Source organism: Anopheles aquasalis, chromosome Y, assembly GCF_943734665.1.
Source record: "Anopheles aquasalis chromosome Y, idAnoAquaMG_Q_19, whole genome shotgun sequence".
Classification (NCBI taxonomy): Eukaryota; Metazoa; Arthropoda; class Insecta; order Diptera; family Culicidae; genus Anopheles; species Anopheles aquasalis.
Genome location: NC_064879.1, coordinates 2,859,029 through 2,871,384, shown reverse-complemented (window position 1 = coordinate 2,871,384; position 12,356 = coordinate 2,859,029). Strand labels below are relative to the sequence as shown.

General features: G+C 54.5%; 1 protein-coding gene across 3 annotated transcripts in view; it reads right to left on the bottom strand.

The window, feature by feature from the left end:
- The window catches only part of LOC126579754 (mucin-19-like), a 126,085-nt gene extending 120,844 nt beyond the window's left edge, over window positions 1-5,241 (bottom strand). For all 3 annotated transcript variants that reach the window (XM_050243308.1, XM_050243309.1, XM_050243313.1), the window contains exons 1-2: window positions 5,025-5,241; window positions 886-3,572 (exon numbers count right to left, since the gene is read on the bottom strand). The gene's annotated coding sequence lies outside the window, so the exon portion shown is untranslated. The remainder of the gene's footprint in view (window positions 1-885; window positions 3,573-5,024) is intronic.
- Window positions 5,242-12,356: the final 7,115 nt, after the last annotated feature.

Genomic DNA, 12,356 nt, shown 5'->3' with positions numbered 1-12,356 from the left:
TGTGTGGTCATGAACCCCAGGGGATGCGGGGGTGATGGTGGTTAGTGCTGGAGCGCGAGGGGCGAAAGAGCTTTTAGCCACGCCTCCCTTGACTTTTCCCACTACATCACCCCGGGGGAGTGGGAGGACCGTCTTGGTGACGGAGGACTCAGGCTCAGGCTCAGGCTGGCTGGCTGGCTGGCTGGCTCCTCCTCAGGCTCCTCAGGACCACCAGGACGGACACACGCGTAGTAAGGATGGACACGGTGGGTCCAGCAAGGGTGGTGGGTTGCGGTTGCGAAAACAAAGGCTTCCCACCCCGGTGTCCTTGCGTTCCTAGGACATCCTTACATAAGGGGGCGGAAGAAGTGGAACGTCTGTGGGGAAGGGTTTTTCCCGAGTGACGAGCGCAGCGCAGACAGCGTGTCGCTCGATCGCGCTCGGGCTTGTGGTGCTCGAGGATGCGGAGCACCAATGAAAGGCGTGCGAGTGTGTGGCACAGCAAAACCAGGGAAAGAGATAGCACGAGAAACCCAAGGAAGACCGGAAGTCGTATCCCTAGGCAAGCGCGCTACTACTATGCGCTTGTGCCTGCTCGCTCTTTTTCTCCTTCTTTCTCTCTCTCTCTCTCTCTCTCTCACTCTCTCTCTGTGGTCCCTCGTTCCCCCATGATTTTGTGGACATAAAATCGATATCGTCCAGCGATAAATAAGGCGGCAGGGCAAAGAAGATCCTTCGAAAGGGAGCTGCAGCAGCAGCAGCAAGAGTTGTTTTCGGCCACCATTTTGCATTTTTCGTATCGGTGCACCCCCACTCCCCCCCCTGAAACTAGTCGAGCACAAAGGGAAATCTTTAGGCTGCAGGCAGTGGTACAAGTAGTAGTAGTAGTAGTAGTAGTGCACTTACCTTAATAGTAGTAACTCGCCAGTCGGGCGTCACCTGTCCAGAACTCCATATATGGCGGCCGATCAGCGCGCGGTGGTGAATCGTGGTGGGGGGTGGGGTGGGGTGGTGTGGTGTGGTGTGGTAGGGTTGATTGAGGGACCGCGGGGGTAGTAGTATCGATGCTGTTGGGGCACTCGCTGCTGCAGTTGCTGTCGTGCGGCGGTTGTTGTTGTTGTTGTTGTTGTTGTTGTTGTTGTTGTTGTTGTTGTTGCTGCTGTTGATGTTGCCGATGCACACAAACACACTCTTTCGGGGGACTGGGGGGTGGGGGGTGGGGAGGGGTGCTGGTTGACTGGATGTCCTGGCGCACCTTCCCTCCGACGAGAGACAGGTGGGGTGAGAGAGGTTTCTGGCCTGAGTGTGTGTGTGGGGGGGGGGGGTACGGTGTGTGTGTGTGTGTAAAGAGAAAGAGAGAGAGAGAGAGGTAGGTGCTCACACACACACACACAGACACACGCGCTCGGAATATCGATCAAGATTGTGATTGATCAAGATTGATCACTGTTGGAGTTGGCTGGCAAGGATAGCTGATCCCGGGAATGCTGCTTCCGTCGATTGAGTCCGTGACGTCACCACACGCACGAGAGTAACACACGTCGGTTGCTGTTGATGGTGTTGTTGTTGTTGTTGTTGTTGTTGTGGTGGTGGACTATTGGCTTGGGATTCGTAAAGTGTTCCAAAGGACTACCATATCATATCACACGCAGTGGCCAACAGGGGGGGGGGGCTGGGGCCACTGGAAGTAGCGAGGAGTGTTTGAAGAGTGAGTTGACGAGATCGTTGAGGCCTGGGGATGTGTGGCGGCGACGGTGATCCGTTCTCTGCAAGCTTGCTGCGGTTGATTGTGCTCTCTCTCTCTCTCTCTCTCTCCCTGTTTTGCACGCTCCCCCACGGATTAATCCCGGAAGCAAGGACGAAAACAGGACAAACCGGAAGCCCACACCCGGCACAGGACACACTCGGACGCGGGCGCGTTATCACAAAAATCGGCACTGCGGGCACACTAATCAACACTAATCACCCCCCACCCAGCTCCCGGCGCGACCATTAACACTCCCTCCACAACCCCCGTTTTTTTTTTCCTCTCTTCTGCACACAAAAAACAAAACCTGGACACCAATACACTAATTCGCACACAGCACACACGCGCCTAGCGATCCTCCGATCCGGGCGACAGGAGGTGAGTTGATTGATTGAAGCAGTAGAAGAAGACGAACAACTACGGCAACACACGGCGTCGGCTCCTGTGTGTCCACGGGGGATCCACCACCGCCCCGCTACAAATGATTCTTGCCGATACTTAGCACTCCCGCGTGTACTGTTCGCGTCGCGAGATCGTCGCGATCTCCGCGTGTTGCTGATAAACAACAGGGGTTGGTGATGGTGATGATCAGTCACAGGCGTGCTTGCGTTGCTCGGTTGTGTCGCAAAAGGCACCTCGTCGCGGGCTCAACAAAAGTGTCACGCAGGACACTTCCTACGGCAAATGGTCGGTGTCGCCGTTGTCCTCCCGCTTCTGTTGTTGTGGTGGTTCTGGTTGTTGTTGCTGCTGCTACTCCAGATGATGATCTCGTCTTGCACCGTTGTCGAGGTGTCGAGGCTGCTCCCGCGCGATGCTGGCATCGGCATCGGTAATCGGTGACGATCGGTTATAACCACGAATGCGCACACGCACACGCACACCCACACACAGAAACAGAGAGCGGAACCAGGCACCGGAGGCAACAGGTGATCGAGCCTGCCCGCCTACACTCATTCAACTGTCGCAGCGATCGCTAATTAGTCCTTTTCGGTGCATTTAGTATTGCACCCACACTCGCACACCCACATGAAAGGGGAAAGGGGGGGTGAGGGGGGGAGAGGCAGTAGTCGTCCTCCGTTTTGCGTCCTCCACTGCAGCTGTGCAAGCAGTGGGCGCGGTTCGTCCTGCAGTCCGTCTCTCTCTCTCTCTGTTTTTTTCTCTCGATTATCCCTTCCTTAGCTTCGATTGATCACATTCACAGTAGACTAAACACACGCTCGCTCGCTCGCTCGCTCGCGGGGTGCGCACACTTACAAGACGCACACATACACAACACCACTGTCCCTTTATCGGTCGGTAGGGGCCACCACCGACGAGCTGCCCGGATTGCAGCAGCGCGCCACCTCGCTGCTACGGTTGCTCCGGCTACTGCTGCTGCTGCTCCTATTGCTGTTGCTGCTGCTGATCATGATGCGATATGTCAGTTGACCGTTCTGCCGTGGGGGGGGGGGGGTGGTGATCGGGGTGGGTGGGTAGGTTAGATTTTCTTCCCCACTTTTTTTTTTTTTTGGAAGCAGGGAACCGTGGATGACCGAGGAAAAACCGGGGTTGTAGTTATTTTGCTGCTGCTGCTGCTGCTGCTGTTGTTGTTGTTGTTGTTGTGGAGGACTGCTGCTTGTCGGTTCGTGGCGGGTGGCGGTGGTTGGTGTTGGTGTGTTCTCACTCTTCGCTTGCGTTAATTGCTCATCATCCTCGTCGTCGTCGTCGGGTTCGGTTCTATTTCACTCTCTCTCTCTCTCTCTCTCTCTCTCTCTCTCTCTCTCTCTCTCTCTCTCTCTTTCCGGTCGATCCCGCTATTGCCGTGATCCTCCTACACGAACGGCATTCAATCTGATCTCTGATCTGCCTAGGGAGGGAAGAAATAAAGAAGCGTTAGCGCGGCAGGGGAACCAGGCGGCACAGCAAAACAATCGGGTGGAGTGTGGGGGGGGGGGGGGGGGTCTGCCTGCTAATCAGGTGCCAATGGACAATGGAATGCTGGGCTTTTGTTTTAGTTTTTGGGGCGATACACGAATTCCAACGAATGGAGAAGAGGTAGGAAAAAAAAAAGGGGGAAAATGAACACAAGTAGATCACACACGGAGCACGGTGAAGGACTGCACTTGCTTTTCTGCGAACCGTCGTCGCCGATATCGACGCCAAGCCGTCTGGCGAGTCTTTTTGGGGTCGCGCAGCCCAACTGTCTACCTAACTACCCCAATTGAAGCCCTGGCGTGGGGTCGCGTGCGTGTGCATATGTTTGGTGTGCGTTATGGCTACGGAGAATAAGAGGGCAGGGCACGAAAATGGAAACAGGAAGAACATGTATCTGCCAGCACCACAGGTAGCAAGAACCGTCCATTTGTGGCTTCGACGTTCGGCAGGCCCAGTCCGAAATCTGAACGGATGCGTTTGTTGATTGCGCGCTGTTGGCCGCCGAGGGGATTGATCGTAGACTCTAGAAAAATGGCACACAACGACACAACGACACACACGCGCGCACGCCTAGGAAGCAAAACGGCTGTGCCCACCAAGGTTGATCGTAAGCACCCGTGTTTCGGTGACCGCTCGCTGTCTCTCCTCCAAAGTGGCTTGTGGTTGACATGATGACACACCTGTCCTGACCTGACTGACCGAAATGGGTTGACAATCGCACTGCACAAGCAACACACCCAACCCTCCCCAAACGGCACTACGTTCGAGATCGATCGATCGATCGAGTCAGGTGGTCCGTGGTCTCTCGTGTGATCGCTGCTCCGTTCTTCTAAATCCCAAAACGAACACGTTTAACACACACAGAGAAACACAACACCAATGTAAAAAACAAAACACCACGCAACGAAGGACAAATGGCAGTACAGAACGGACTTGGTTGGTGGTTCTTTGTGGCACGGTGGCCGGAAAACACGAACACGGAAAACACACACTCTACGCGGCAACCTGCTGGCACCCACTGATCACACTGAGGTGCTGCTGCTGCTCCGGAAGTGTCCTCCGGCTGCTGCTGCTGCCATTTTTGTTGTGAATGATGACGCCGACGACGAAATGAATGAATGGCGACTGATGATCACTGCCCTCGGTGCGTTAGATGGAAGAGAAAGCGGTTGCGGCGGGGTGGCTGAACAGGAAGAGTAGTTTAAAGGGGACTCCGAAAACCAGAGAAACTTGGTCCAGCCATGGACGCCAACTACGAGACAAGACGGTAGCAACAGGGACCGGGGAATAGAACGTGCCCGAGACCGCAGGGATGAAGGGTTTGCACGCGTGTGTCTAGTACGGAACGGAACGGAACGGGGATGTACCACGCTTTGAGATTTACTTCTGGTTTTTGTGCCGCTACGGATGCTGCTGCTACTGCTGCTCTGCCGTTGCACTGGCGCTCTACTGATGCACACCACACACACCGTCGGTCTGGTCCTGCTGCTGCTGCTGCTGCTGCTGCTCGGTTCTGTGTGTCTCTGGTTCCGCTGCGAGAGTGCGCGACACAGTGCGACGCCGAGTTGTGTGTTGCTGCTGCTGCTGCCGCTCGCTGCCGCTGCTGCTGCGAAATTGCGTTCGCACAACTCGACTCCGAATGCGTGGACTCGGTGGCCGTCGGCCAAACGCAACACACGGCCTCCCCCGGCCGCCCGCCGCTTCTTCCACCCCTTGGAAGCACCGGCTAAAACCACCGTCGGATGTCGCTATCTCGCTCGTGCACGCTAGCGCTCGCCATCGCACCGTTTCGCACCGGGCGTGCAAACTCACACACGCGCTCGGTTCGGGCGCTGTGCACTCGGGCGGCGGCGGCGGCACTCACTCAGAACGCATTCGCACGACATCGGCCCCCGCTCACCGCGCCGCATCCTTGCGCAATTCGAATTGCGCCCCCTCTCGATCGCACGCACGCACGCTCACTCACCGTGCCATCTCTGTCGCGCTCACCTGCTGCACCCGTTTGCAGGCAGGCCGGCATGCAATCCTCCTCGGTGTGAGGTACGAGCGTGGTGGGTGCGAGCGAGACTGCCCAGTGGTCTCGCTCGCTTCCTCCCTTCGCTTGGCTGGCACTATATGCGTGCTGCTAAAGCTGCCTCCTCTGGTTCGCCTGTACCACTCACCACGGTGTACCAATTTGAGTGTCTCTGGAACGCGCGTGGCGACGAAGGAAGAAGCAAACGGCCCACAAAAACGCCAGCCACCTAGAGCGAGAAAGAAAGCGGTGTTGGAATTGTTCCAAAGCGGCTCGTATCGCACGCACGTCGACAGCTCCGACGCCTGCTGCATAATGCATAAGAACGTCCAGTGGGCCGCAGCATCAAGCAGGATATGCGCGCGCTCGCTCTAGCAACCGGTGAGTGCCCCCCCGATTTCCCCGACAACGACGACGACGACGTGCGGCGTGGCGGTGAGTTCGCTCGGGTTCGGTTTTCGCTCGGTTCCTTCAAATCGCTTCCCCTCCTCCCAGAAAATTAAACCCCCTTCGGAGAGCACGAGCGCCGTCGAGCGGGCGAACTGAGAGCTTGCGGGGCGAAATCGACGCTCAACTCGCTCACTCAACACGAATGGCGCGTGCAGCGCGCGCGGGCGCCTCCTTCACCGCGTTGTTCTTTCGCGTTGTTATGGTTGCTGGGGGTAAGGCGACCATCAGCGGGTGGTGATGGTGGCAGGCTTGCGGCGCGGTGCTGCGATATTTGAAACGCGCTATTACTGCACCTATCCACCCGCTCGGTCGGTTCCAAGTATTTTCGGTTGCGTCCGGGTCCGGGAGGTGGCCGAAAGCAGATGCAATGCGAGGAGTGGGACCCCCGGCCCGCCACGATGTTCCCAGTAGTTCGATCGATCGTGCCAGTGCGTTCCGCCACGCCGTTCTTTGTTGTAATGCAACCAAACAAACAAACAAACAAACAAACAAAAAGCAAATAAAAAAAAAACGCGCAGACTGCGATCCTCTCCGCAATGGGATGAGATAGCGAGTAGCACCACGACGACTGCATGGGCACCGACAAAGCGAGAGCACCGCAAAAGGACATCAATCAACCCGTCTCTGCTCTCTCGTCTATTTATCTATATACACGGCGGCCCCGGTCCGCTCCGTGGACATGCATCCCCATCGTTGATGTTGACTTCCATGTTGCAGTTGACGCGATGGCGTTATCAGAGCGGCACCACCACCACCACAACAACAACAGCAGCATCGAAAAAAGGGACACAAAATGGCGCACGAGATGGCCGTTTGCAGGCCAAAAGCGGGACGCTCCAAAAACAACAACAGCGCCTCAGTTTGATAAATGACAGCCCTTCGGCCGCACGGAGCAAAGTGCACTGCGCTACTCCTTTCGACTCCTTGGTGCTGCTGCTGCATCCTGCGCCTCATTGGCTGTACCACATCTCTCCCTCACCTCTAGGCGACAATGATGATGATGCTGCTACCGATTCTGATGATGATGATATTGTTTCGGGATCTCCAAAAGTGGAGAGCGGAGCAGCAGCAGCAGCAGCAGCAGGAAAAACCCTCGGACGCCCTTCATCGAAATGGATTGATGGCTTTTAAGGCCCCCGTGCGCGCCCCCGCGGTGGCGGTGGGGTGGATAGTAGCAAACAAAAAAAAAAAGGGAAAAAAAAGAAAAAGAAACAGGCGCGGGGGAATTGCGCGTGGCAAGATGGATGGCTTTGGATGCCACCCCTTCTCCTCCCTTTCGACCGAAAATCCTTTGCAAAACTGCAACCACCACCAGCGATCCATTTGTCACTTGCACTTGCACTCTCGCGCTCTCTCTCTCTCTCTCTCTCTCTCTCTCTCTCTCTCTCTCTCTCTCTCTCTCTCTCTCATCGGCGTTTCGTGGCTAGGCGAAAGAGTGGTTTTTTTTTCGGGATTTTGGACCCAGCGGCCCTTGCAGCAGGATCGAGCGCTGGTGGTTGGGTGCGATGCGAAACAATAATATGGTGAGGGGTGCGAAAGTGATGGTGAGAGGGGGGGGGGGGGGGATCATAGTGTCGTGGGTCGTTGCGTCACTTTTTGACGCTGACAAATGAACCCTGGGCTCTAAGGATCGCCACTCGGGGGGGGCCTTGTCACAGCTCGTTAGCCAGCTCGACGACACCGCATTGCCTCTCTCTCTCTCTCTCTGTCCCTCTCTTTCGCGCATATTTTGTGCATACATCTTTAATATTTCCCTGTTTTTTTTTTTTTTTGGTTAGTGCGCGCCGAACAATTCAATATCTGGTCCAAAATGGCCAACCACGGTACACGGGCTCAACCGGCACCAGGATCCGCGCGAATGCGGATACCGTACGCGTGGCATGATGGATTGTGCAGACCTTAGTGCGCCGATGACGTCGTCCGGTCGTCGCTTACCACAACACTCTTACCGAAGCCGATTAGCACACTCGCCAGAACAAGAGTCGCCTTTTCCCCTTTTTCCTTTGTAACTGCGGGCACACTTATTGACTTTGCTGCGTTTTACGACCTGCAATTGGCGGCCTGCGCGCCCCTGCGCTCAACTGCAGCGCACTCTCTCTCTCTCACTCTCTCTCTCTCTCTCTCTCTCGGTCTCAGTCTCAGTCTCGGTCGTTCTTGGTTTTACGATGCAACTGTCCTCCAGGAGGTGCCAGCGTGAGCGCGCGCGCCGCACTCGCGCCAATTCATCGACCATAAAGTGTCGTGGCGATCCGATCCGATCCGGCCTTCGTCTACCGGTGCTAGGGGGTCGCTAATTAGCGAATGGACCACAACACGCCCGCAATGCGCACACGCGCGATTTAACGAGCCGTCGTTGTCGATTTTATTGCGATTCACGTTTTACGACCAGGTCGCCGGCCAAACATCACGCGGATTATCAATCAGTCCGTGCGAGAGGGTGACCAGCACGGTCCCGCAGCATCAACTCCCCCCCCCCCCCCCCCTCCCATTTGAGTTATGTTTTGTAAAGGCGTCAATGTCGAGTTATGACTGGCTGTCAGTCAGCCAGCCAGCCAGGTGATGTCAAATGAGCCAGGGAAGAACAAATCTGCCTCGGTTCCAATAAACTGCTAATCCATGCCAGGCCATGCCAGGCCTTCGCCAGCCAGTTAACCTGGCCCTGAATGTGTCAAACCGATGCGCGGAAGGATGTGTGCCCGAAGGCCGTTTGCATTTGCACGCCCAAAGATCAACTACTTGAGAAGTTTGTAGAGTAAAGTGGGGCAAGAGTGCGCACTTAACTTTGAACTCGCTGTATTTCTCCAAGGAAAGAAGTGTTCGTCCTGTTAGCTACACCAAATGAAAGTATGGGTTTGTAGCTTTAAATTGTGGAACAAAATTTTTTGATCGTACTCATACATCTTGTTAAAAATGCATATTAGGCAAAAATAAAAAAAATGCGCACTCTTGCCCCACCATTGGGGCAAGAGTGCGCATACGAAATCAAACCTCATCGATGTTCAGAACTGGTCGGAGTGTGAAGTCTAGAGTAAGTATAGGCCATTATTGAAGAAAACATTCATTTATTTCAAAAAAAAATACTTTTTTCTAAAAAAAAAAAAATTTCATGACAAATGAAAAAAAAAATTATTCATCTCTTCAATTCAATTTAATTCAATAATCTTTTTGGCGGATGTTTTCGCGTTCATAGGCACAATTCAACACACTCTGAAAGCATTCTCGGCATTTTTGCGACAAAAGAACAACCACAACACTCTTGCGCACTGCGCACTCTTGCCCCACTAATGATGCGCACTCTTGCCCCATAGTGCCGTTATGAGAAAAATGGTAAAATACCAAAATATCAGTCCGTATTCCGGAAGGAAGTTTTCAGCATTTGATTCTACCTTAATTAAGGAATCTTTGTGACTTATGTAGCGTAGCATGAGAAAATGTAAACGAAATGAGAGAGTGTTTAAAAAAAACATTAAATAATATGCAAATCGCGAAAACTACAACTTACTGCATATCTTCGTTGTTATTTATCCAATCCAAAATAAAAAAAACACGCCACTACATGACCTTTCAAACAAGTAGAGTGTTGTAAGTTTCAGTGCTACCGTTTTCTAGAAATGACTGGTGCGCACTCTTGCCCCACTTTACTCTACAGTTTGTACAGTCGCCCTTGCGCAGCAGCAGCAGCAGCAGAATATTCTTGCCGATCTTTTTGTTGCGCTTGTCTCCAAGCCGCCAAGTCTCCATGACGTTTCGGACTTTTATTTTCCCAACATCCCTACCACCACACCGAGACCGATTGACCGAAGGGCTTTTGTTTGTTTGTTTTTTTTTTTGGTAGTTTTTCCTGTGCTGATTCTGTGCTTCTTGCTGTTTGTGTTGCAATGCTCCTGTGCATCGAGATGCTGTAGCAACAAAAAAAAAAAAAGAAAAAAAACGAACAACAACAGGCCTATATGTACGGGACCTCGGCTTATGTAGTGGCAAGATCATACGCATACGCCCCCCCCCCCCCCCCATTTCAGGGCTATTTGCGTGGACTGCTGCAGAACTGCTGCTCTGCTCGGACTCGTGCACGGATGCGTTTCGTCTCACCCCATGACGATGGCGACCGGACCGGAGAATGGGGCTGGTGCGCAGTGGCCAGTTCACCTGCACCACGCACCACGCAGGTGGGGGGCGTTTTTTTGGGGTGGTCGATGCGTCCCCAAAGCGCGACGGTCACCCCGGGCCCAGGTTCCACGTGCAGCAAGGGCCAGGGATGCATCCTCCTTTTGCCGGGAGGGGGGGGGGGGGTGCTAGGAAAGGGGTGGCAAAGAGAGCGAGCAGGAGAGAGAGAGAGAGAGAGAGAGAGAGAGAGAGATAGCAAACAGAAGGGTGAAAGAGAAGGAAGAGAGCAGAGAGAGAGAGAGAGAGAGCAGACCAAGAGCGAAAGTGAGCGAACGAACTGCGTCAGGATGCGTCACGGGCCGATCAGGATGTGTGTACGGGCGTGCGTGCGTGCGTGCGTGCGTCTATGTCCTGTGGCTGCCGGGAGACGACAGCGACAGCGAGCTACTCGACGGGAGGGTGTCAAAGGGGGGTGGGGGGGGGGGGGGGGGGTGATATACCACGGGGTAAAACGGGGGGATGAGGGAGGTATGGGGGGGTATATGTTTCGCCGGCGCCGCGCATTGGTGCATCGGAATGCATAACGCCTACTGCGGGCCGCTGGGGAAACTGGTCAAGCCTATTGCGTCGTCCGTTCGGGCTGGGCTTGGGGATGGGGTGTAAACGAGGCCGACGTCGGATCCATCGCACCAGTGCATGGGGTCATCCTTGTGCGAACGCAAACCGAACGAACCCCGGGGGGGGGGGGGGGGGGGGTGGGGGGGGGGGTATGAAACCGAAGTTTGGCAAATCCCAAACCGGACCGAACGCCCCCCCCCCCCCCCCCCCCCCACACCATCGCCCCTTGTTATTTCTTCCTTTCTCGTTCTCTTCCCTTCTTTTTCTCTCTCTCTCTCTTTTTGCCTCACACCTACACACGTACACTCTCTGTCGCTCTCTCTCTCTCTCTCTCTCTCTCTCTCTCTCTCTCACACACACACACGTGTTGCAGACCGAGTGTCCTGTCCAGTGTCCAATGCAGCGGAGCGAAGCGTCACTAAGCCTTGCACCGCTTAGTATTCGTCTGCCTGGCTGCGTATGTGTGTATGTATGTGTCGATCTCGGCCGCCCAAATCTAGTAACCCTACCTCGATTCTCTCTCTCCCTCTCTCTCTCTATGTCTTTCGCACGCTACGCTCTCCAGGATGGATTTTCCGGGAGTTTTTTACAGAGCGCACCGTTAGCCTCTGAGTAGTTTAACGGGGAGGTGGTGCGCAAAAAACAAAGAACAATATACTGGGAAAACGGGAGCACTATTGGACGGGGAAAGCGTGAGCGAAATAGTTTGTGGGAAAAACGCGGTTAGCAACAACCACGCAACGGGCCGCTTTTTTGGAAGGTTTGAAGGGGAAGGAGGGCGGGGGGGGGGGGGAGGGAGTGCCACATTCATGGCCAGCACTGTTCCTGGCTGCACAATCCTGGCATTTCCCCGGTTATGTGCACCGGTTCGCTCAACGTGACGACGAAGAAGGGCGAAGGGATTTCGCTTCGATTGATGTTCGAACTTTCTTTTGACCAGGATATTGGGAATCCTGCATGTCTCTCGCTCTCTCTTTTTCTCTCTCTCTCTCTCTCTATCGTGTTTCAGAGAAGAAACCCAGGGCACCGATCAACTACTGAACGGACTGTTGTGGCCGCGTTTTTTTTTCCTTTTCACCTTCTCCACCTTCCTCCACTCTGCCTTTATCCCGAAAATCTCTCTCTTTCACCCACACGCACTCGGAAGGACTTGCATTTTCGCGTAAGGACATCGACGGGTACGCCGCTACCAAGGAGGTGTGGAAAATTCGGGAAAATTGAACCAAACCTTCGGCAGAAAGAGAGAGAGAGCGGCACAACAAACTCCATAGAAGAAAAAAAACGCAGGGAAAACAAAGAACAACCGAAAGGAGGAGCGCGAGAGAGAGAGAGAGAGAGAGAGAGAGAGAGAGAGAGAGAGAGAGAGAGAGGAAAGAGTTGGAGGGGACCATTATGTGCTCCAAAAGGTCCACCTCGGTGTGCACGGCGCACGGCGAATGCACTCATCAGTGTGAAGGGAGGGGGGGGGGGTGAGAGGTGAATCCGGTGGTAGCGATTGGCAGTTGGCAGCCGTGGGTGATGCCGCGCGGC